We start from the raw sequence: 21,796 nt of genomic DNA, 5'->3' as shown, positions 1-21,796 counted from the left end.
GAAACTGCTTGAAGCAGACGATGAGCAAGGAAAGGAATATAGTCTAGGTACTGAGAGCTCCAATACCCTTAATGCTTCCAGGTCTAAATCAGTGGGTGATTCCATTGGGGATTCAATGCTACTCGCGCATGCAGTTTTTGTGCAGCATCCATAGGTCATTGTCCTCATGGGGGGCGGGGAAGCTGCCCCATATTATTTTGCTGTTTTAGCTAGATTCACTGTTCCCGTGGAAAATCTGGCAAAGGGGAAAAAACCCCACAGAAATGGTAAAACCAAATTTTAAATGGAGGAGGGAAATGAGGCAGTATTTTGATGATGATGCTGTGTAGACACTGTGAACATACAAAGCAGCACCAAGCCCACAAGAAACCACTTCATGGAAGCACCCAGTGTTACAGATCAGCCACTGCAATGGGCAGACTACTGAATGGACCCACTAGGGCAATTCTTGACAAGAAAGGCACCAGTAAGAATACACACACACACACACACTTGCACAAATCTTGATCCTTTTTTTCCAATGGACAGTATTTTCATAAGAGGAACTGTTGGAAAGGTGTTTTATTCTATACAAAAATAAATATTAAGAATAAAATAAAACCCATTTTAAACAAACACACATACAGGACTTCCGGGGGCGGCGCGAAACTGTAATGGCGGTCCTCTTCGTTCTCTGAAGAGGGGCTCCGCGGAAAAGGGTCGTTCGCTGCGGCATAGCGACGACCCATCAAGATAAACCACGGGTAGAGTGAGCCCGTGGCCGTGGGACTCGGCGGGCACCAGAAGCTGCCCTGAAAACACAGAAGGGACCCCGTAAGGAGACCCGGAGTGAAGGAGGGGTAGCGGTGCTGTGAGTTCATCGCTCTTTCCGCGGAAGCGAAGCCGCGCGGCTGTTACAGATGAGCGCTGATCCTTCTTCCTAAAATCAACACCAAACTGCAAGTAACATACCCGTGAGTAAAGGGTTTAATTTGGCAAAGAACTTTGTAAATTCGGCTGAAAGCGGGAGACGAGAAAAGGGAAGTCAGTCTTCCGACATTGCTGACAAGATCAAAGCAAAGCTTTAAAAAGCGGAAAGCGCTTGAAACGGGACTGTGGGAAGCTTTAACTTTTCGTGCTTTTAGACCTGTTCGTTCTTTTAAATTGAAGGTGGAAATGGACATTGACTAAAAGAAGTAGTAAACAGGGACCTTCCTCCTGTTTCTTTTCTTCTTCGGGCTGTATCTTTAAGGAGCCAGATCGTCGGGCTGCCAGAGAGGGAGACTGTGTCAAACTGCGGAAACAGTTGCAAAAATTTTGCTGGAGCTTAATTGTTACATTTGAGCAGGAGAGATTGGATGGGATACCGTTGCAAGCACCATTTGTGAAACTTTGTTGAACTATAAAAGGTGCTTTGGGAAACTTTGAGTTTCTGAAGGGACTGATGGACTATTGGATTTACTGATTTGAAATAAGGAACTTTAATGGCGGATTACTTCCTTCTTTGTCTTTGAAACTTGGTGGCACTCCCCCTACAGGGCTTTCGGATTATAAAATCCTGGGAACTGACTTTTGTTTTGAATTCCACTTCTCTGGTTGTTTACTTCTGAATTTGTCTCTCCCATGGAACAACAGACAATCTGACCTTGAACATTGACAGATGTGTGATGAGTGGTGCAGGGAGAACAAGAGCATCTAAAGCTAAGGAATCTAAAGAGGCTAAGGAAAAAGAAAAAGAAAGAAAACCAACACAATTTGTACAAACAACACTGACCCAAGGACGCCGATCGTCGGTTCCAGCTGTACTGGTGTCTCAGAGGGAAGGGGAAATAGCCGAGAAGTCCACTGAAGAAGATATGGCAGCAGGTGGGTCAGATACATTATTAAAACAGATATTGGAGCAACTATCAAGTTTAAATCAGAAAGTGGACGACCAGTCTTTGAAAATAGATAAAGCGACCTCCTCGATTCAAAAATTGACTGAACAAGTCTCCCAGCACACCCAAGCAATAGAGAACTTGCAAGGAGCTACAGCGGAAAACCGGGAATTAGCTGGAGAAGCAATTCAGAAAGTGGGAGCTTTACAAAAAGAAGTTGAAGAAATAAAAGGAGAAGTCAAGCCTCTGCATAAACAGGTGGGTGAACAACAAATCTATCTGTCAATGGTGGAACTGAAAAACCGCGAGAGTAACATCAAATTGAGAGGCATCCCAGAACTTGAGCAAGGAGATCTGATTGGATATTTGACACAAGAATTTTCAAAGTTCTGGGGTATAACGGAAGACACAGACTTTAAGATTGTCTCTGCATATAGACTGGGAAGATTGGTAAGGAAAGACAGATCCAGGGACTGTTTGATAATTCTAAGATCAAAGGAAGAGAGAGACAAGATCCTAGGCCTTCACTTCAAAAAAGCAATTGAAATACAAGACAAAAGGGTGGAAATCTACAGAGATATCCCAAGACAGCTGTTGGATCTCAGAGCCAACTACACAGAATTAGCAAAATTGCTGAGACAAAACGCAATTCCCTATAGGTGGGAGTTTCCACAAGGACTATCTTTTACTTACAAAGAAAGGAAGGTTAAAATTAGAACACCTGAAGACAACCAAAAGTTCCTTCACGACCACGGAGAAGATCTTCAAAAAGGAACAGATTGGCTTCCATCTTTACCAACAATACCGCCTGGTGGCGGGTTAACACCTGTACCCTCGGGACCTGAGCAAAAGGAAGGCACCTCATCTTAAGAACACTTAAATCAGAACAGGATGTCTCTGCAGCTACTTAGTTGGAATATAAATGGCGGGAATTCTCCGGAAAAAAGAAGAAGGATATTTCATATCCTAAAAAAAGAACAACTGGACGTAATATGCCTCCAAGAAACACATGTGACTAGGCTCCACAGGAAAGTATTAATTAACAAAAGACTAGGCCAAGAATTTATCTCATCAGACAAAGTCAAAAAAAGAGGCGTTGTAATATATGCAAAGGAGAACCTGTCACCAAAATTTTTATTTAAGGATGACCATGGAAGAATTCTTGCAATTGAAATTCAAACACAAGGGGAGAAGATTTTGATATTAGGAATCTATGCACCAAATGATGGAAAATCAGAATTCTACAAGAAGCTGCATGAGACAATGCTGGATTTTCTGGACTATTCTAATATCATCGTGATGGGAGATATGAATGGGGTGGTTTCCACAAATATGGACAAATCCCAAAATCAAAACCTAACAACAGACGGCAGACTTCCTAAAACGTTTTTTGAAATGACAGACAATATGGACTTGATTGACATTTGGAGGACAAAGAACCCCTTGGTCAAAGAAGGAACCTTCTTTTCCGAGGCCCATCTGTCATGGACACGAATTGACCAAATTTGGATATCTAGAGGGCTGGCACCTAAAACAAGAAAAGTGGAAATCTGCCCAAAAACCTGCTCCGACCATAACGCCTTGAAAATGGAATTGAGACTTATCCCAACTGGATCCTTCAGATGGAGGATGAATGACACCTTGTTAAGAGATCAAGAGATTGTTAAGAAGGCCCAAAAAATGCTTAAGGACTATTTTGAAATAAATTTGAACACTACGGTGGAGAAAAGAATAATCTGGGATGCAAGTAAAGCTGTAATGAGAGGGTTTCTGATACAACAGAATACAATAAAGAGAAAATTTTGGAATGGAAAAAAGGAAAAAATTCTAGAGAAAATAAGTGAAGGAGAGAAAAAGCTGAGAACCAAACCAAAGTCAAAAGAGGTGTTAAGAGAGATCAAATTCCATCAAGCACAATATTCGAAATTGATTAATCAAGAGATTGAATGGAAAATTAAACAAATGAAGCAGAGATCGTTTGAATCAGCAAACAAATGTGGAAAGTTGTTAGCTTGGCAGTTGAAAAAAAGACAGAAGTTAAATACGGTTACAAACTTGGAGATTCAAGGTAAAATAGTTCAGAAACCAGAAGAAATAAGAAAGTGCTTCCACAGATATTTCAAAGAGCTTTATGCACAGGGGCCTCAGAAAGAATCGGAAATAGACCAATTTTTGAGGACAAATGGACTACCTAAAATAAGTCAAGATAAAAGATCAATTCTCAACAGCAAAATAACTCAACAGGAAATTGAAGATGCCATTCAAAATATGCAACTTGGCAAATCTCCAGGCCCGGATGGACTCACCTCCAAATATTATAAGACTTTGAAAGACTTCTTGATACAACCGTTGTTGGAGGTTTGCAATCAGATTGTGGAGGGGAAGAGGGCACCGGAAACGTGGAAAGAAGCATTCATCACATTGATACCCAAATCAGAAAGGGAAAAGACCCAGCTTAAGAATTACCGTCCCATCTCACTCCTGAATGTGGATTACAAAATATTTGCAGACATTTTAGCGAATAGACTTAAAAAAGTATTAAATGAAGTAATTCACAAGGACCAAGCAGGCTTTCTCCCTGGTAGACATATGTCGGACAATACTAGGAACATTATTGATATATTGGAGCTGTTGCGAATTAGAAACACAAGGGCAGCTTTAATCTTCATTGATGCGGAGAAAGCATTTGACAACATTTCTTGGATGTTTATGAAGAAAAACTTGAAAGGGATGGGAGTGGGACGGGGGTTTGAAAATGGACTAGAAGCAATTTATTCAGAGCAAAAAGCTAAGCTGATAGTGAACAATGTGGTATCGGAGGAACTCCAAATTGAAAAAGGGACACGACAGGGGTGCCCTCTATCCCCTCTGTTATTTATCTCGGTTCTGGAGGTATTGCTGAATATGATTAGGGAGGACCAGTTGGTGCAAGGTATAGTGGTCGGAGCGAGACAATACAAACTGAAAGCTTTCGCAGACGACTTAGTCTTGACAGTACAGGAGCCAGAATCTAGCACAAAAAGAGTTTTGGAACTTATCTTGGAGTTTGGTCGGGTGGCGGGATTTAAGTTAAACAAACAAAAAACTAAGGTTTTGGTCAAAAATCTGACACCTACAGAGATAGAGGGGTACCAGAAAGAGACAGAGTTAAGTGTGGTTAAAAAAGTGAAATACCTGGGGGTATCCTTGTCCACTAAAAACTTAAACCTTTTCAAAGATAATTATGAAAAATGTTGGTTGGAAATTAAAAAAGACTTGGATATTTGGTCAAGATTGAAACTTACCTTGTCAGGCCGAATCGCAGCTATAAAGATGTGTGTTTTGCCAAAAATGTTATTTTTATTTCAAACCCTTCAGGTCGTGGACAGAATGGAATGTTTTGGAAAATGGCAGAAGGACATCTCTAAGTTTGTCTGGCAGGGCAAAAAGCCCCGAATAAAATTTAAAATACTAACTGACTCAAAAGAAAGAGGGGGGTTTGCCCTGCCGGATTTAAGGTTGTACTACGAAGCTGCAGCCTTCTGCTGGCTGAAGGATTGGTTTCTGTTGGAAAACACCAATGTCCTAGATCTGGAAGGGTTTGATAATGTGTATGGTTGGCATGCATACTTGTGGTATGACAAGGCGAAGGTTCACAAACTGTTTAAAAACCATATTGTCAGAAAATCAATTTTTGCCGTCTGGATGAAGTACAAGGACTTACTAGAAAGTAAGACCCCGAGGTGGTTATCACCAGTGGAAGCCAAGATTTCTAAAAAAAGGCCCAATATGGAGGCCTATTGGCCAAAATATTGGGAATTGATTGAAAGAGTTGGAGATAATTGGAAGCTCCAAAGCCAGGATAAACTAAAAGGTAAGGTGCGAGATTGGTTACATTATGCTCAAATTCAAGAGGTATTTAAAATGGATAAAAAAGTGGGTTTTCAGTTGGAGAAATCGAAACTGGAGACGGAGTTATTAGAACCAAAGACTAAGGTACTTTCGAGGATGTATGACTTGCTGCTTCAATGGAACACACAGGATGAGACAGTTAAATCTGCTATGATAAAATGGGCACAGGATGTAGGACACAACATTATGTCTGAGGACTGGGAAAGGTTATGGAACACCGGTATGAAATTCACGGCATGTAGTGCCTTGAAAGAGAACATTATGAAAATGGTATACCGGTGGTACATGACCCCAGTCAAGTTGGCTAAAATATATCATCTTTCTGATAATAAGTGCTGGAAATGTAAGGAGGCAGAAGGGACATTCTTTCACCTCTGGTGGACCTGCCCGAAAGTAAAGGCCTTCTGGGAAATGATACATAATGAGCTGAAAAAGGTATTCAAATATACCTTTTCTAAGAAACCAGAGGCCTTTCTCCTGGGCATGGTGGACCGGAAGGTGTTAAAGAAGGATAGAACTTTGTTTATGTATGCAACTACAGCAGCAAGGATCCTTATGGCAAAGTTCTGGAAAACACCAGATTTACCCACACTGGAGGACTGGCAGACGCAGCTGATGGACTACATGGAGTTGGCAGAAATGACTGGCAGAATCCGAGATCTGAGCGAAGAAACAATGGAGGAGGACTGGAAAAAATTTAAGGACTATTTGCAAAAACACTATAAGTTGTTTGAATGTTAAGATTTTGCACGACTAAGAAACGTTATGCTTCTGCAATTTATTTAAGTAAATGATAAAGTAAATAATGACGGAAAAATGAGACAAATTAGAAACAAAATATTATGTTTATTAAAAGTATGGAAACTAAATTACAAACTTCTGAAGTTGGTAACATAATAAACTCAAAGGTATAATAAGATTTGAAACAAGATAACAAATTGCTGAACTGGCTAGAATAATGAATGCAATGTCGAGAGGATGTGAGGAGGTCCAAAAGAAAGTGAATTGTTGATGTTTGACTTCTGTTTTTCTTTTCTTTTCTTACTCTTCTTTATATACATATAAAAAAATGTTTCCTGCATGTTGCTATGTAAACTAATCTGTTAACCTATGGAAAGAAACACAATAAAATTTTTTTTTAAATAAAAAAAAAACACACATACAGCTTTTTTTTAAATAAAAAAGTTTTGTGAGACAAACACAAATGCAATTTGTATTGAAAAGAAGTTCAAGCAACTAAATGAGCAGAGTTTCATTAATACATTATCTGTTCTTATTTTATCTGTGTGCTGCCTTGAGTCCATGTTAGGGGGAAATACTATATCTATCTATCTATCATCTATCTATCTATCTATCTATCTATCTATCTATCTATCACAGTTATAGATTCTGAAACATATTCTGGACGTTTTAAGAACTGTGTAAAGAACACAATGGACTCTTATTTAGAGCTCAGCACATTCTGCAATTTCACTGTAAAAGCACCATGCTACGTATGTGCTGGGCACATACCTAGGCATCATGAAAAGCTCAGCATACGCATATTCGTAAGATGCAAGCTTCTAACCCTTGACTAGAGGGTGGTGGGTGAATTAGGGAGCTAGGCCACATTGCTCCAAACAATGGAGCATGCTTCTGTAGTTATCTTAAGGCTAACAGAGGCTTAAAAGCATGTGTAAATGCCTGGTGAGGTCTCTGGTGGTGTGGTTAAGCAGATTTTCCAATGCTCAGGAGACAGAGTAGCAAAATTTTGCATTGGCGGATAATTTTAAATGGTTTATAATGTCTGGAGCAGGAATGGGAAGTCTGTGGCCCTTTAGGTGTCGCTGGACTACAAATTCCATCATTCCTAATATTTGCTGGCTGGCGCTGATAGGACTCAGAGTCCAACAACATTGTGAGGACCCTGACGAAGCAACTGTGCCATTTCTACATTTCTTCTGGGCAGCTATTTTAAGGGATTTTAAAGTGCGCCATCAACAAGCCAGACTCTTGCTTTTCTCTGTTCTCAGGCATGTACATCAAATTATGTTGCACAATGTACGCTGATGAGTTTTGTGAAGCATGGCGATTCCATAATCCTGACAATAATGTTCTGCTAGTTCAACATTCTGAATTCCATTTGGGGTGGGCCAATGAGGAGCACATTATACCAGTGCCTTGGCTTCTGCAGTGAGTTCCCACGGCAATCTAATGCACAATCCAAAATGCTTAATAGCCTGAATCCTACATTTGATGGATTGATTGATTGATTGTCTCTCAATCCACTCTTCCACTGCATAGCAATGCCCAAAGCAGCTTACAACCTGCAAGATAATGCAATAAAATAAAACCAGCAGAAGAAAAACCCTCACAAAATCTGGTTGACTGTATCTAAAACATATCCTAACTAAGCCCAAAGGCTTGCTTTAAGTAGTTTTTGAATGGCAGTCGGAAGTGCCATTAGAGAGAGAGCAAGGAAGATCTCTTCTGGCGTAGGTATACGTAGATGGGCGGGGTATAAATAATAAACTGAGAAAATTGAGAGGACAGAGTCTGGGCACCCTATGGTGTATACCCAAAACTGAATTTGTAAGAAAACTCCAAGCATACTCTTGTGACCAGAGCTGACGAGGTGCATGTGTATACTTTAGTAAGTGTTCCAAGAGCTACATTTGCATTCAGATATCAGGACCATGTTTATTATTGTGTTGTTGCCGTTCAATAAAAGCCACCTTGGGACAGGCTAATCTGAAGGGGAGAAGTGGGGTGCTTGCACACATGAATATGCATAAGCACACCTAACCGTTTCGCAGTCACATCTCTACCAGAATCAGCCCTTCCCAAAGCGCCTCTTGTCTTTGTATTGTTGTTTTCTTAAAAAACCATTTTTGGGCACTGTTCACTGAGTACTCATCCCGATTTATTTGTAGGGAGGTTAGATTACACTGACTATTTAATGAGCATTCATCCTAATTCATCAGTGGGGAGCTTTGATGGTGTTGGCCAAGCAAATGTTATCTCACACTTTCCCATTGCTGGTTTGATGTTTAGGGAAAGTGGCTTTTTGTTGCAGAAGACCTCCAAATTGACTTTAATTGTGCAACCTGAATTTGCTGGAATGGGACTGAATCCCACTCAAAAATAGCAGGAGAGTGGAAGTGCTCCTGGGCTTTGTTTGTTACCTGCTGTTAAGCACAATGTGTTTAACCCCAGTTAAGCTGTTTTAGATTCTCTCAACAAATCCTGGGCATGGTAGTTTGGCAAGGGTGTCAAGAACACTAAAGATATTCCTGGCTTCCACACAGAACTACAGTTTGCAGGAATCCCTAGCAAGCGATACGACTGGCTGGACCATTTAAAATCTGTCATCAGTGGTGGATTTGGGGCTCTCAAATTTCAGTGGTGCCCTGCACAGCGCTAAAATTTGCCACCCATGTTTCTCGCGCTCCCTTCCACAGCACTGTTGTGGCGCCCCCTATAGCATGGTGCCCAGTGTGGCCGAACCAGTTGCGCTACCCTAAAACCGCCTCTGCTGTTATGTGGAAAAAGCCTTCTTTGTTTCTCTCCCTGTACTGAAGATGTTCCTTTCGCCTTTTACCTGTTATCTGCTCACATTAGTAGTTTGGTGGTGTGTCTTGACTTTTGAGATTACAAAATCAGAACATTAGAAAAAAGAGGGTCTTTCTCCTTTAGAGCTCTAAGTAGATAGTGGTACTGTTCTAAAATGAAGAACTTTCACTATGTTCTACGAAGCTGTTAAGCTTCAGTATTAAAGGGGAAATGGCAATCCACAAAGTATTTCAGGAATTGCAGTTTTCCCCCTAGTTAATTTAACTTCTGTTACACTGGCAGAACCAATCAAGATCTTTAAACAAAAACTGATTTTTTTAGAGGAATATCTCAAATATAAAGTCTGTGAAAATGTATGCCTTTTCTGTCCCACAAGAGATCACAGAAGACTTTTACAAATACATATTGCAATAGACAATATCTAATTCTGAAAACATTCACACATGAAACTTAAATACATCTCCACCTTTTAAAATAGACAGCTCATGTTTTCTGCAACTTTCTGGTAAGGTTGTGTCACAGCCAGATCTCCTAGTGCCAATACAGTGGTACCTTGGGTTAAGTACAGTACTTAATTCGTTCCGGAGGTCCGCTCTTAACCTGAAACTGTTCTTAACCTGAAGCACCACTTTAGCTAATGGGACCTCCCGCTGCCGCCGCACCGCCGCAGCACGATTTCTGTTCTCATGAAGCAAAGTTCTTAACCCAAGGTAATATTTCTGGGTTAGCGTAGTCTGTAACCTAAAGTGTATGTAACCTGAAGCATATGTAACCCAAGGTACCACTGTATTAATACGCCATTCCCCATTTCCATTTGAAAACACCAGTTAGCTATGCGCTTCATTCATTTTCAGCATATGAAAAATAAAATCTCTGCAAACAAAACCATTAACAAATGAAATTCCTCAAAACTCTGAAGTTGGAAGTAACAGGATTAACAGGCATTGAATCAGAGTTTCAATTTTTTGCTTTGACAAGTCATGCTGAAGAGGGGAACTCAAGCAGCAAAATCCAAGGCAATACATTGATATCTTAGCACAGTGTACGGCAACAAAGAGATACATTAAATTTCTTCCCCTGCCTTTTAAAGGTCATGCAAAAATAATGGTTTGTAGACAAGAACTTCCATCTCAGCCATTTTACCAGACAAAAGGCAGAGAGCTGAATACTGCATTGGGCCCCACCCAGCTCTGCCTATAACCGTTTTCTATTTTGTAACATTAATGCATTACAGCTTCTCAACTGACTCTTCATTTGTGCGCAGCTTTTTAGCATATCTACACACACACCCCACTTGTAACGCAATCGTGCACACCAATAAAAAGCATCAAAATTGCAAAGAGAGGGCATTGCTTCTCATTTTTCAACATGCAAGGTAAAAAAAATAAATGTCACTATAAGTTTATCTTAAACAGTCTTGTGGCGCAATCCTGTGCACATCGACTCAGAAGTAATTAAGTCCAAATGCCTGTAGCGATCCTACACAATGGTACCGGGGTAAGTGCCATCAAACTTAATAGGGCTTGTTTCCGAGCAGAAACCTAGGTTCTGTGGAAGTCACCATTAGAAAATACTAAGCTAGCTATCGTCTAAACAATTTTCAAGCAGTTTTTAAAAAGGCCTTAAGTAAATTAAAAATAACACAGCAGTTACATTGTGAAGGTTTTTTTGCTGTTCTCCCACAGTACATCAGGTGCATTAATTTATTTCAGCATGAATAGGCATTTATAACAATCGGAAGGAAGCAAGATGTGTCTGCTATCAATCCTATTACACTGCTTAATATAATAAGTCATATAACACAGACCATTGTTGGCAATGAAAAGGACGGATATGTTGACACTGATTATTTCCTTTCCTAACTCTATACATGAAGAAACGCAACTACTGTATGTATGTTCCAATTTAAAAATACAAGGCATGCGCAGAAAGGGGAGGGGGAAACAAGTACTCGGCGCAAACACATCGGCCTTATCATTGCTATTTAATCAGGTGACATCTTCACAGGAAAAAAATGTCTTAAGAATTTTGGAGTTGTTTTTATTGGAGGTAATTAAAATAAGATCCATTGATCTTTGCCTCCTGCAAACTGAAAAAACCGCTAACAGCAGCAGATAATGGGTGTGAAAACCTAAATAGGTTTAAATTAAATGTAACACATGCACTTAAGACAATTTCCCAAACACAATAAAATTCTCCTGGGTTGTTCCCCCCCCCCCCCCAGCTATAGATCCAGGTCTGACATTCCAATAATTGCTTAGTTTTGGGAAAGTGAAGCACTGCGTACACATTTATGCACTACTTGTGATTAACCGCTAGAATAAGAGTTCCACCATAACAGTGTTACACTCCTGTAAAAAAAAAAGCATGTGATTTACAAAAATTGCATACCACGTAATAAAAAAGCCTCTGTACGTGGTTTCCATTTTTAAATAAAACACCTCAATAATTTCCCCTAAAAACTAGATAAAAACCAAGACAAAGCAGAGCAAAACTACATATCACAAATGAAACAGATCAATGTTAGAAAACCAAAAGAACAACAACAACAACAACCCAGAGGCCGATCATACAGTTGAAGGACTTGGGTCATAATGTAATTTGAACAGACACAACTCACATATGGCTCTCTCTGTTTAAAACTGTGATGGGAAAGAGCAGCTCAAATATCCCTGGTAATGGTAGTTTTGCGAAAGGCACCATTACAGTATAAAATTGTCCGCAGCTCACCAGGATACGATCTTCAAACTTCTTCAGAGAAAGTCACGGCAGTTAAACCTGCATAAAGCCAGAATGAAGTTGCAGTGTAGATGCGGCCATCCATTCTCGCTGCAATCCTAATCCCACACTAGCCTATGACTTTAGCAAAACAGATCATATATATATCCTGTACATGGATTCATGACAGGTGCTGGAGTGTTCATTTGGATTGCAGACACAACTCCATATGCTCACCTCAGATAACCTACAGGCACATTTGGAATTTGGAGAAAGTGCCAGTGGTAACAACCCTCCAAGCTGACCCTCCTTCCCCCAGACAAGCAGAGTGATTTTTTCCATGGGGTCTGGGTAAAAGCGAGATGCAGTAGAACTGAACTGGTCCTGTTAAATGAGCATGGCTTTTGGAAAAGTGCCATCAAAGTAAACCTTGTGTTGGTGTTGTATGGGCTGCACAAAAGAAAAACTACAGATCCAGTACTTGCCAGCACCATCCCTCAGTCTCTAAAGATCACAGATTACCCTTGCCAGGTCCATAAAGGAAATGAGGAGAGGCTGGCATCCAAACATAAATGAATGGGGGAAGGGGGGCATTCTCAGCCTTCTAAGAAACATCACTTGTAATCTTGCATAAACAGGTATTAGTGGGCACACCTGTGCCTGCAGGTGCCATGTTGGCAACCCTCACTGTAACACAGTGCAGCAGATTTTCATGTTTTTCATTCAGACATCCCCCCTGCCAGGGGTGCCAACTTGAATAAAATATTGGGGAGGGGGCATGGTCAGCCCCACCCCACATAATCGATCACATGGCATGGCACATGCACACCATTTGAATGGCAATGCACATTAATTTGGGGGTGGCCCCCCTCAAATATTTTATGGGGGTGGCTGAAGGGCCCTCGGACCCTAGGAGTTGGCTGCTATGCCCCCCACCATGAGATATGCCTGACTGGGATCCAAAAGGACAATACAACCCAAGGAGCCTATTTCTCAAAAAGCAACACACACACACACACACACACACACACACACACACACACACACACAAATATTAATGGCACATAGCAACCTGCTTTTAAAAGGAGTTCCTGATATAACATGCAAGCCTTCTGTTAAAAAAAATAAAAAAAATTAAACCCATAAGTTAAAAGTAGCAATCTGGTTACCAGTCATCATCCATAAAGATTAAAAAGCCAGCTTTTCAAATAAGCCACTGACTAGCCCATGAAAGCAAGCAAGCCACAATAACAAAAAGGACAGCATGCCTGACTGCATATACTTGTTGTGTGAAGAGCAACCCTATGCATTTTGACGTCCATTGAGTTAAATGGAACTTTCTTGGGAGTAACCGTGCATGGAACTGCAGCCCTATTCACACACCAATGCAACATGCGGTATGCGTTCCTCACACCCTACTCTCCAATTTTTACTCATCAGAGGAACCAGGCAAGTGTCTATAGAGAAGGTGTGGGGTAAACCTTGGCCCTCCAGATGTTGCTGAACTACAACTCCCATCAGCCCCAGCAAGCAGAGCTAATAGCCAGAGGCTAAAGTGGAAAGAGGCCAACACATGCAACTCTTGCCTTTGCATGGGAGGGCATGTTCAAGCCCCGCAAAAACCAGAGGTTCCTACACTTCCTCAGCCCCCATCTTTCCATCCAGCCAAGCAACAGGCATCGCCACAGATATAGGGCCCATTCCAGCCAAGCAAAAGCACTCAAGGAGGTCATTGGCCCAGGCCAATTCCCGCTTTAAAGGCAGATTTGAACAACTGTTGCTTTTTATTTTCAAAGGAAGAAAGGCCATTGTTTCTTTGACCCAGCATGCCTTGTTGCAACCAGTGGTCTTTTGCGCCAGGCACAATCTACTTTAATTAAGTCTGCAAAAAACGGCTCCTCCATTTTGTCTCAAGGCTGGTAGCTGAATGCAGAGTTGGGCTTCCAACTAGCCCAGCAACATCTCTCTCCCCACCCTGCTCAATCTTATTGCTTAACATCTAAACTGAAGATTCCCAGTGCGCTTAAAAGCTTGGCCACCACCTTGTGATTTTTGGATGGTCCCAATAAAGGCATTATTGTTTTGCTATCCAAATTTGGAACGTGTGTGTTTGCTTCCCCAGTGTTAGAGGGGGAGCTTAAACCCCATCAGCACAGATTATTAACAGTTCTTGTAGGCTTCCAGAAAAGCTAGCAAGATTTCACATAGCTTTGCATGGCTGGTTTCTCTTAACAAATGCTCTCCGCACCGAGCCAAAGCTTAGTTAATATAAAATTATAGGAGACAAGCTCAATTTCTGTACTGCCACAATTCAATTGCATCAAGAACTTCAGTTCTTGGATTTGCTGTGTCAGTTTGAAAAGCTAATTGCTTATTCTGCTTGAATGTCCATTTAGCAATAAGGTGGGTGTTCTGGAATGCTCCAGTCTGAAATCCTATGCACATATTTGCGAGACAACTTGAGGAGCCATTTTGTTCTGGAACATTCTTAGGCAGGTATTACAGGGCAGAAGTTAATCATTTTGACACCAGCGTTCTTAAGGCACTTTTAATGCACATGTTGTCAAGCATCTTGTATCCATCACACTTCTAATTATCCCTCAGGTGGCAGCTGAATTCCCCCCACAACCAAATGTTTTCTCCTCTGTTTTATATCAAGGCTTAAAATTGACAGTTTTGGACTCTCCATTCACAGCATATCTTTCAATACCCTTTAATGCACAAACTCTGCAAGGAATTATATCCGAAATTACATTATTAAAGAACACTGTAGTATTGAGAGCCCGTAGAAAATTAAATCCTGACAAACAAAGCTTCTGCTTCTGCTTTTGCCAAGTGAATTCTGAGAACTTCCTGTCCTCCCCAAAGGAACAAAAAAGACAAATGCTGAGAATTCTAGCTAAAGCTAACCATGATTGCAGGCTGTAACTGACTAATACCTGTTTTTTCCACATGGTACCCATTGCTTTCAGTGCACCAGAGTCCGCTATACACCCCACATTCTAAAAAGGGGCTCTAGTGGCAGGGAATAATTATGATTGTATGTAGCCGCTTAGGTTTTTAACTGCCTGATCCTAAACATTTACAAAGCGTTAGACCCACTGTGTTTAGCAAGGCTTGCTCCCAAGCAAGTCCCCAGTTACAAGGCCATAATAAAAGTTCAGTTTTATCATCTCAATGCAGGATTGGAGAGAGATAGAGACAGAAATAGATCTACTGTGATATTTTATCAGTATCACCCATTGAAATAGACTCTCTCCAAAATTAACTTGATCAAATGGTCCTTACAGGTTCAACCCACATGCGTTAGCTTATCTGAATCTCTGTCTCATTCAGTTCTCCATCCATGCCTAGATTTTGAAAATATTACAGGAACGTATAACTGTAGTTCCCACTGCGATCAACAGAATTCTCAGTTTTACTAGCCTCTGAATAATCTGCTTCCTCCGCCCCAAACATTGCACAACACTCAAATAGCTTACCTTAACTCCACTAAGAATTAAGCATAAGCGATTCCTCTTTTAGTAACATATCCTACAAATCAGAACCCAGTTAATGAATGTCTCTTTGCTAGCCAGTGATCATTGTCAAAGTAAGCTCAAGCCTTTTAAGTTTCTTCTGCTCTGTATTTTTTCCTACAATGCCCACCATCATAAATACACATACAAAAATGTCACCATTCAATGGCTTTGGTGTGGTTTTCTACACAGCTGAACAGAATTTAGGGGTCATTCTGCGCCACTCCTTCTCCAAGTTTCCACAGGGTATCCATTTTCATCATTAGTGGCAGGGAGGGGGAGAAGTAACTTGATGAAAGGAAATGTTTTTGCTTAACCAAGGACAAACTTGAGTCTCTGAGAAGGACACATTCACTGGGCGTTACCTTAACATACTGGTTTGTTCCACAGCTGCCAATTTTGCTGGCAAAAAGTACAGTCTTTGACTATCTCTAGCTTCATTGTGGAACCAGCAATTGTGCAGTCCAGACAGAGCAATCACGATATACAATATTGGCAAAAAGTCTCGCTGACACACCCATTCTTGCACATCCCTGGATTTTCACCCATTCCCCTGGCAGATTTGGCTTTCCAAACACATTAATAACCAAACTGTCAACCCTTAGTAAGAGTTTCCTTAGCCAAAAAGTAAGCATTCTGATGTGACCTGGTCTTTTTAAATCTATAACTTTCAGCACAATCCAATACAAATCTACTGTACTCAATGTAAATTCCACTGAATTCAATGGGGGCTATTCCCAAATAACAAGACTAGGGCTGTAGCCTCAAGCTAGGAAACAAGCCCCATTGAGCTCAGAGGGATATATTTTGACTAGATACATATTGGATCGCATAGTTAGTACTCCCTGGTGCCTCCTTAGTCATAATTCATCTTAACTGTCTAATTCCACCCCCACCCTGCATTTGAAAGCTCTCCTTTTTCAGTTCCATCTGTATTTCTCATTTTTTTGACACACACAGTTCTGTAGCATATGAAAAACCCAATTGCCCATATCTGGCCTCATTAAGAGGGGACTATTTCCTCCTTCCATTTCCTAAACACAGAGATCAATATGTTAATAAAAAACCAAATATGTTTTTTTTTAAAGGTCAAGTAATCCTAAAATGCATGTGCTACACACCAGGCAGGCAAGGGGGGGCACATATCCATGTACGTAAATGTTTTTGTTTCATGTGGTTAGAGCGCATGAAATATCCCTCTCCATTTTTAAATATGAAGAATATGATCGTGTAACAATAAAGTTCTACAACCAAGCCACTCACATTTGCTTTCCTGTGACATTTAGCAAACAAAGGTCTATCTTTTTAAAAACCAAAAAAAATTGTTTAAAATAATAATAATCTAAAGATCTCGTGGCTTGTGTAGGATGCTGTTCAGCAGCGCAACATACCATCTTTTATCTTCCCATATATCCTTTGAGCCAAGCACCCCGTTCCCCAAAGCCACGCTCGTTTCAGGAGCCCTGCGCCACCCTCCGCAAAAACCAAGCTCTGAAACCAACGGGAAAGCCTTGCAAGAAATGGGCCAGGGCAGTGCACCCAGCACAGCAGCATCTTCCACCTGCCCGCCGCGGAGAAGGCAACCAGAGGTCTGTCTCCCCTCGCAGCACCAAGAGAAGCTGCCGCTGGACCGACTCACCTGTTCATGAAGGCGGTGGCTGCACAGCTACCGGGACTCCCTCTCTCCGCCGCCGGCGCCCGCAGCTTCTGAGGCTTAGCGGCCACAGATCGCACAGGGGAGGGGCTGCGGTGTCACATACCAGACACTACCATTCCCTCCTTACTTATGGGGGGGGGAGCGAGGGGCGGCGCGCCTGGCGATCAGGTGACAACAGCACTGCGCCCTACACTGCAGTGCCGGGTGGTTCCCCCGACGTGGGGGGGGGCGGGAGGAGGAGGAAAAAGAACACTCAGCTCCGCCGCGTTCGGCATTGGAACTCCCCGGGTTTATTAGCATTCCAGAACGGGGAGGGTGGCGGCGGTGGCAGCAGCTGCACGTGACTGCGCCTCTGCCCGCTTGGCTGCCTCTCCCAGGCGATTTGCGTGGATTCCGGCTCCTTCCATTGATCGGCCGCCTCTCGCCTTTCCCGTATATATATATCCTTTCGCGCATGGTGGGGGAGGCGGGTTGGGGGGTGGGGAGAGCCCGGGATTCAGATGCCATTGGAAGACGGGTGGCGATCCTTGCTGGCTGCACAGCTCTCCCTCTCTGCGGGCAAACGGCGGCGTCTCCGTCAGGGAGAAAGGCCCAGATTTTCTATATATTATTTTTTAAAAAATAAAAATCGGGTGGGGTGAGAGGACCGCATGACGCGCGCGTGCCGGAGAAGGCTACCCGAGACGCGTGTCGGGTTCCCTCCCCTCCTCCCTTTCCGTTGAACATCTTGCAAGACGTTGCATACGCTCCCCCACGCCCGTCTACCATGGTTTTGTTTTTAAAAACATCATCGTTAATTTTTATGCGATTTGCCCAAATGGGTGGCCTGGACAGCTAAACCACGTAGGCGGGGGGAGGGGGAAGCCGGTTTTGACAGCAGTTGCGGGGGTGCGTGTGTGTTCCTTCCTACTTGAGCCACTTGTCGGCTGCATGGAAGTGGGCGTGGTCCCGATGCTTTAAAAATCAGCTTCCCCCCCCCCCCAACATATTTGATATCTTTAAATCGCAGTTCTAATCGGGAGACTGCGAAGTTCGTAATGCACACACTTACTTAGGAGCCTCGTTGAATTGAACGGGGGCTTGCTTCCGAGTAGGCGCGCGTAGGTCGGGGTTGCATATCTCTACTTGATGGGAGAAATGTGCTTTCAGAGCGCGCTGTGCTGCCCTCCTTGGTCGCAGCGAAGACGAACCAGCGACTGGGAAACATCCATTTCCCAGCATTGCGCATTAGATTGGTTTCGTTGCAGCGGTTGTGCCAGAAGCAGCAGAGCTATCAAACCACTGGCAGTGGCTGGAGTTGAAAATTGCATTTAAAAATCGTTAGTATAATTTGCTCTTATTTCCTGTGCTTGCACAGCAAGAGGTCCTAAGGAGTACAAAAGTGATAATTATTTCTGCAAATCCATATGCTGCCTTCTTTCATCTTTCCAGTATGTCAAACCCCATACACAAGGTTCTGCTGTCCTCACCTTGGAGTACAAAAGGCAAATTCAGAAATGATGGTCAGAAGTCATGTTCACACCATAGGTTCTTTATTGGCCAGGATGTTTTTCTGTCTTGATTTCAATTGAGAGAATGTGACTCTAATAATGCCTCACCCGAAGATAAATAAACAGGTTTATCATTGCAGTTTGGAAGGCAATAGATTTCCTACACAATAATAAAGAACAATGCAATTCTAGCGGGTGCGGTTAATGGCATCTAGTAGATGGCTGTCATTTCTGAGATCTCTGATCTCTCCACACACCAAGCCCAATCCTTTGTGTATGAGAAAATTAATTTATTTTCCATTTTGGTATTTTAAATAAGATTACTCATATGCAGAGAGTGCTTTTCTGCTTGGAAGGTTGAGCCTTTGGCCTTTAATGTGTGTGGTAATAAAACTCCGAAGGCTTGGTGTACAAGCTGTCAATTGTGAGACCTGGGTGAGGCCAACGGTGACAACAATCAGCCGTGATGGTAATGCACTCTGCACATACTCATCCACTTTTCATTATTCCATCACATGCTCCAGGGCTGGGCCAGGCTATTGCAAATGGGCTCTGGGGCTTTGACCCGGCTCAGATTGCTCCCTGTGGCAAGCATGATGATGATAACACAATATTCTTTCTGATCCCACACAACGTAATGCATAATGTGGATACTGGCAAAGGAAACCAGTATGGCAAAGCTAGGCAGGGTCCGCTATGGGTTTTTTTAAAAAATTGTTTTAACACCAGGAACTGCACTGTGATTCAGAACCTTGCCTTCAGGTATTGTGGCCCTATTCACATAACAAAATGTGGGTTCTAGAATGTGGAGAAAGCAGGCTGCCAAATAATGGCTGGATACCATGCACGTTTAACTATGTTCAGGGAGGCTTATCCCAGCAAAGTGTGCATAAGCGCACAGTGCAATCCTCTACCTGCCTAGCCTACGCAGGAGAAAGCCCTGTTGAGTTCCATGGGATTCACTTCCAGCTGTTACTTAGGATTGCAACTTGGAATTGTCATTCTGAAAACGTTGCAGTTGAAATGCCACGTGGTCCCGTCTTATCTACAGCTCGCCGAAGGGCCTGCTAGCAACGACGATGGCGATGCAGCAGCAGCAGACATACAAATCAAATGCAAAGGAGGCGGTGGGCCGAGTCGCTTGGATATTTGGGGTGGCATCTTTTCAGCCGACCCTGAGACAAGCTGGGCCTGCCGGGTGGAGGCCCGGAGGCGCCCACGTGGCGGTGTACATCGCTGGGGCCTGCGACAAGGCTTCCTTGGGTGGGTGCGTGGGTGTATGCATGCATGCGTCTGCCGGCGTCGTTTTCAAACTGCCCAGGATGGTCAATCGAGCGAGGAGGAAGTGTGAAACAAATGGCCAAGATCTGTCATTGCTCCGCACGCCCTGCGGCCTTTCCGTTTATTAGATTAACCCCCCCCCCCTTCTCCGGTCCGGCGCGCGCGGCCTCCGCTGAGGAGTTACAGAATGTGTCTCCATCCGGCATATCCTTTGCAAAACCCTTCCGCTGGGTTTGCAGCTGAGCTGCCCCCCCCAGCCAACCTGGGGGTAGTGGGGGATGGAGAGAGAGAGAGAGAGAAAAGGAAAGCACAGATCGACGGACCTGATAGGAGACTCGTCGCTCTCCCCTCTGGAGCGCGGAAGGCCTAAGTGGGCGCACGCTGACGCCGCGCGACGAAGGCGCACGGTTATAAAGGTCACGTTAAAACAATTGGAGCTGGCGGTGCAAGAAGGGATACGGTGAACGCCTGACTTGGAGCGCGCATGCTGGGGTGCGGGGTGGGGCGGGTGCGCGCTTGACTATTAATCATCCGTAAAGATAATTGCTTTTCCTATCTGAAGAAAATGCAGCCTCTGAGCCCTATATGGCATTAAACCTACGTTTTCTCTCCCGCACCCCCTCTTTGTCTTCCTCGTGGAAAAGGAATGGGCCCTGCAAAAATACGTCTCCTGACGCTGAATTTTAATACTCGGTGTATCAGTCACACGTCCTCCATTTGCGCCAATGTATAAATACCATGACTTGTATATTAATGCTTTTATCAATATGTTCTTGTTGTTCGCTTTTAATGGGACCAGCATGTCAATGGCCGGTAAAGCTCTTCTTCAGACCAATTAAAAGCACCCTGGATTGGATGATTATATTAGTACTGTACTTGGTGTGGGGCGATCGATATTTAATTGCTTAAGCAAATAACAACAGTCTTTTTTCATGCTGAACATATAGCAGGGGGTGTAATGACTTTTTGCCCCTGCTGCCTAGATATTTATGGGGGACGCATCTCTTTCTGCTTCCGCAAAAAGGAGCCGCCATCGAGCAAAACAAATTGCAAGAAAAGTTTCTGCGCGATCCGGGATGCGCGGCCCATGATCCTCGTGGGACTTTTTTTACTGAGTGGAAAAGGCCAAGCAAGCGAGAACATGAGCTGAACACATAGGAGGAGAAACCAGCGGGCAGTCCTGAGTCGAGTCTCTTTTAAACCAAGGGGAATTGTGCAAGAGCGCCGCCGTTTATTTCAGTGGCGTGGGGGCTTGCGCAGGAGAACTTCCCGCTGCATTTAGGCGGATGATCTTGTATTTTTGTACGTCCGTCCATCCGTGCTCAAAAAAACGAGGAAAGGCATTTGCCATTTTATTGTATAATATAATTATATCTATATCTACCTACCTATCTAAAACAACTACACAGACACACAATGACCGCGGTGGGATCTTGTTTCAAAAAACCACGTTGGTGTTTTCAAGATGCCGTTAGAATATACTGATGGAAAATAGAAGTTTAGAGTATGGCTGGACTTACTTCCGTTTTAAATGAAATCAATACATGATGACGAGTCAACATTATTAGTGATTGAGGCCAGTTCCTAATCAGAAGTAAACACTGACCGACGAATCAATAAAGGGGACTTTTAGAGAAATTCCGAAACCTCAGCAGCTATTAAAGAGTCTTTTAGAAAACTAGCGAATTCGAGACTAGACCATCAGTATATTTCGGAACAATTGTTTTTAATAATAGCAACTTAACCTTCGCGCTACATAAGTAAAAATCAAAATATTTTTATCTTGATTAATAAAAAGGAACGCATAGAAATAGTACAGATAGCCAACATATG

General features: G+C 42.8%; 1 protein-coding gene and 1 long non-coding RNA gene across 14 annotated transcripts in view; one reads left to right on the top strand and one right to left on the bottom strand.

Annotated features, from left to right (window-relative positions):
- Positions 1-17,305, bottom strand: part of LOC308570213 — a 114,089-nt gene extending 96,784 nt beyond the window's left edge. For 7 of the 8 annotated variants that reach the window (XR_014000976.1, XR_014000977.1, XR_014000978.1 and 4 more), the window contains exon 1: positions 17,175-17,305. This is a non-coding gene — a long non-coding RNA (uncharacterized lncRNA). The remainder of the gene's footprint in view (positions 1-17,174) is intronic. The other variant, XR_014000983.1, reaches the window with a different exon arrangement.
- LOC308570208 (uncharacterized protein) overlaps positions 1-21,796 on the top strand; it is a 147,297-nt gene that overhangs the window by 4,294 nt on the left and 121,207 nt on the right. The gene's annotated exons all lie outside the window — the stretch shown is intronic.

This window comes from Podarcis bocagei, assembly GCF_964188305.1.
Source record: "Podarcis bocagei genome assembly, chromosome: 12".
Lineage (NCBI taxonomy): Eukaryota > Metazoa > Chordata > Lepidosauria > Squamata > Lacertidae > Podarcis > Podarcis bocagei.
The sequence above is the reverse complement of the archived record's forward strand: the minus strand, read 5'-3'. Positions and strand labels throughout refer to the sequence as shown.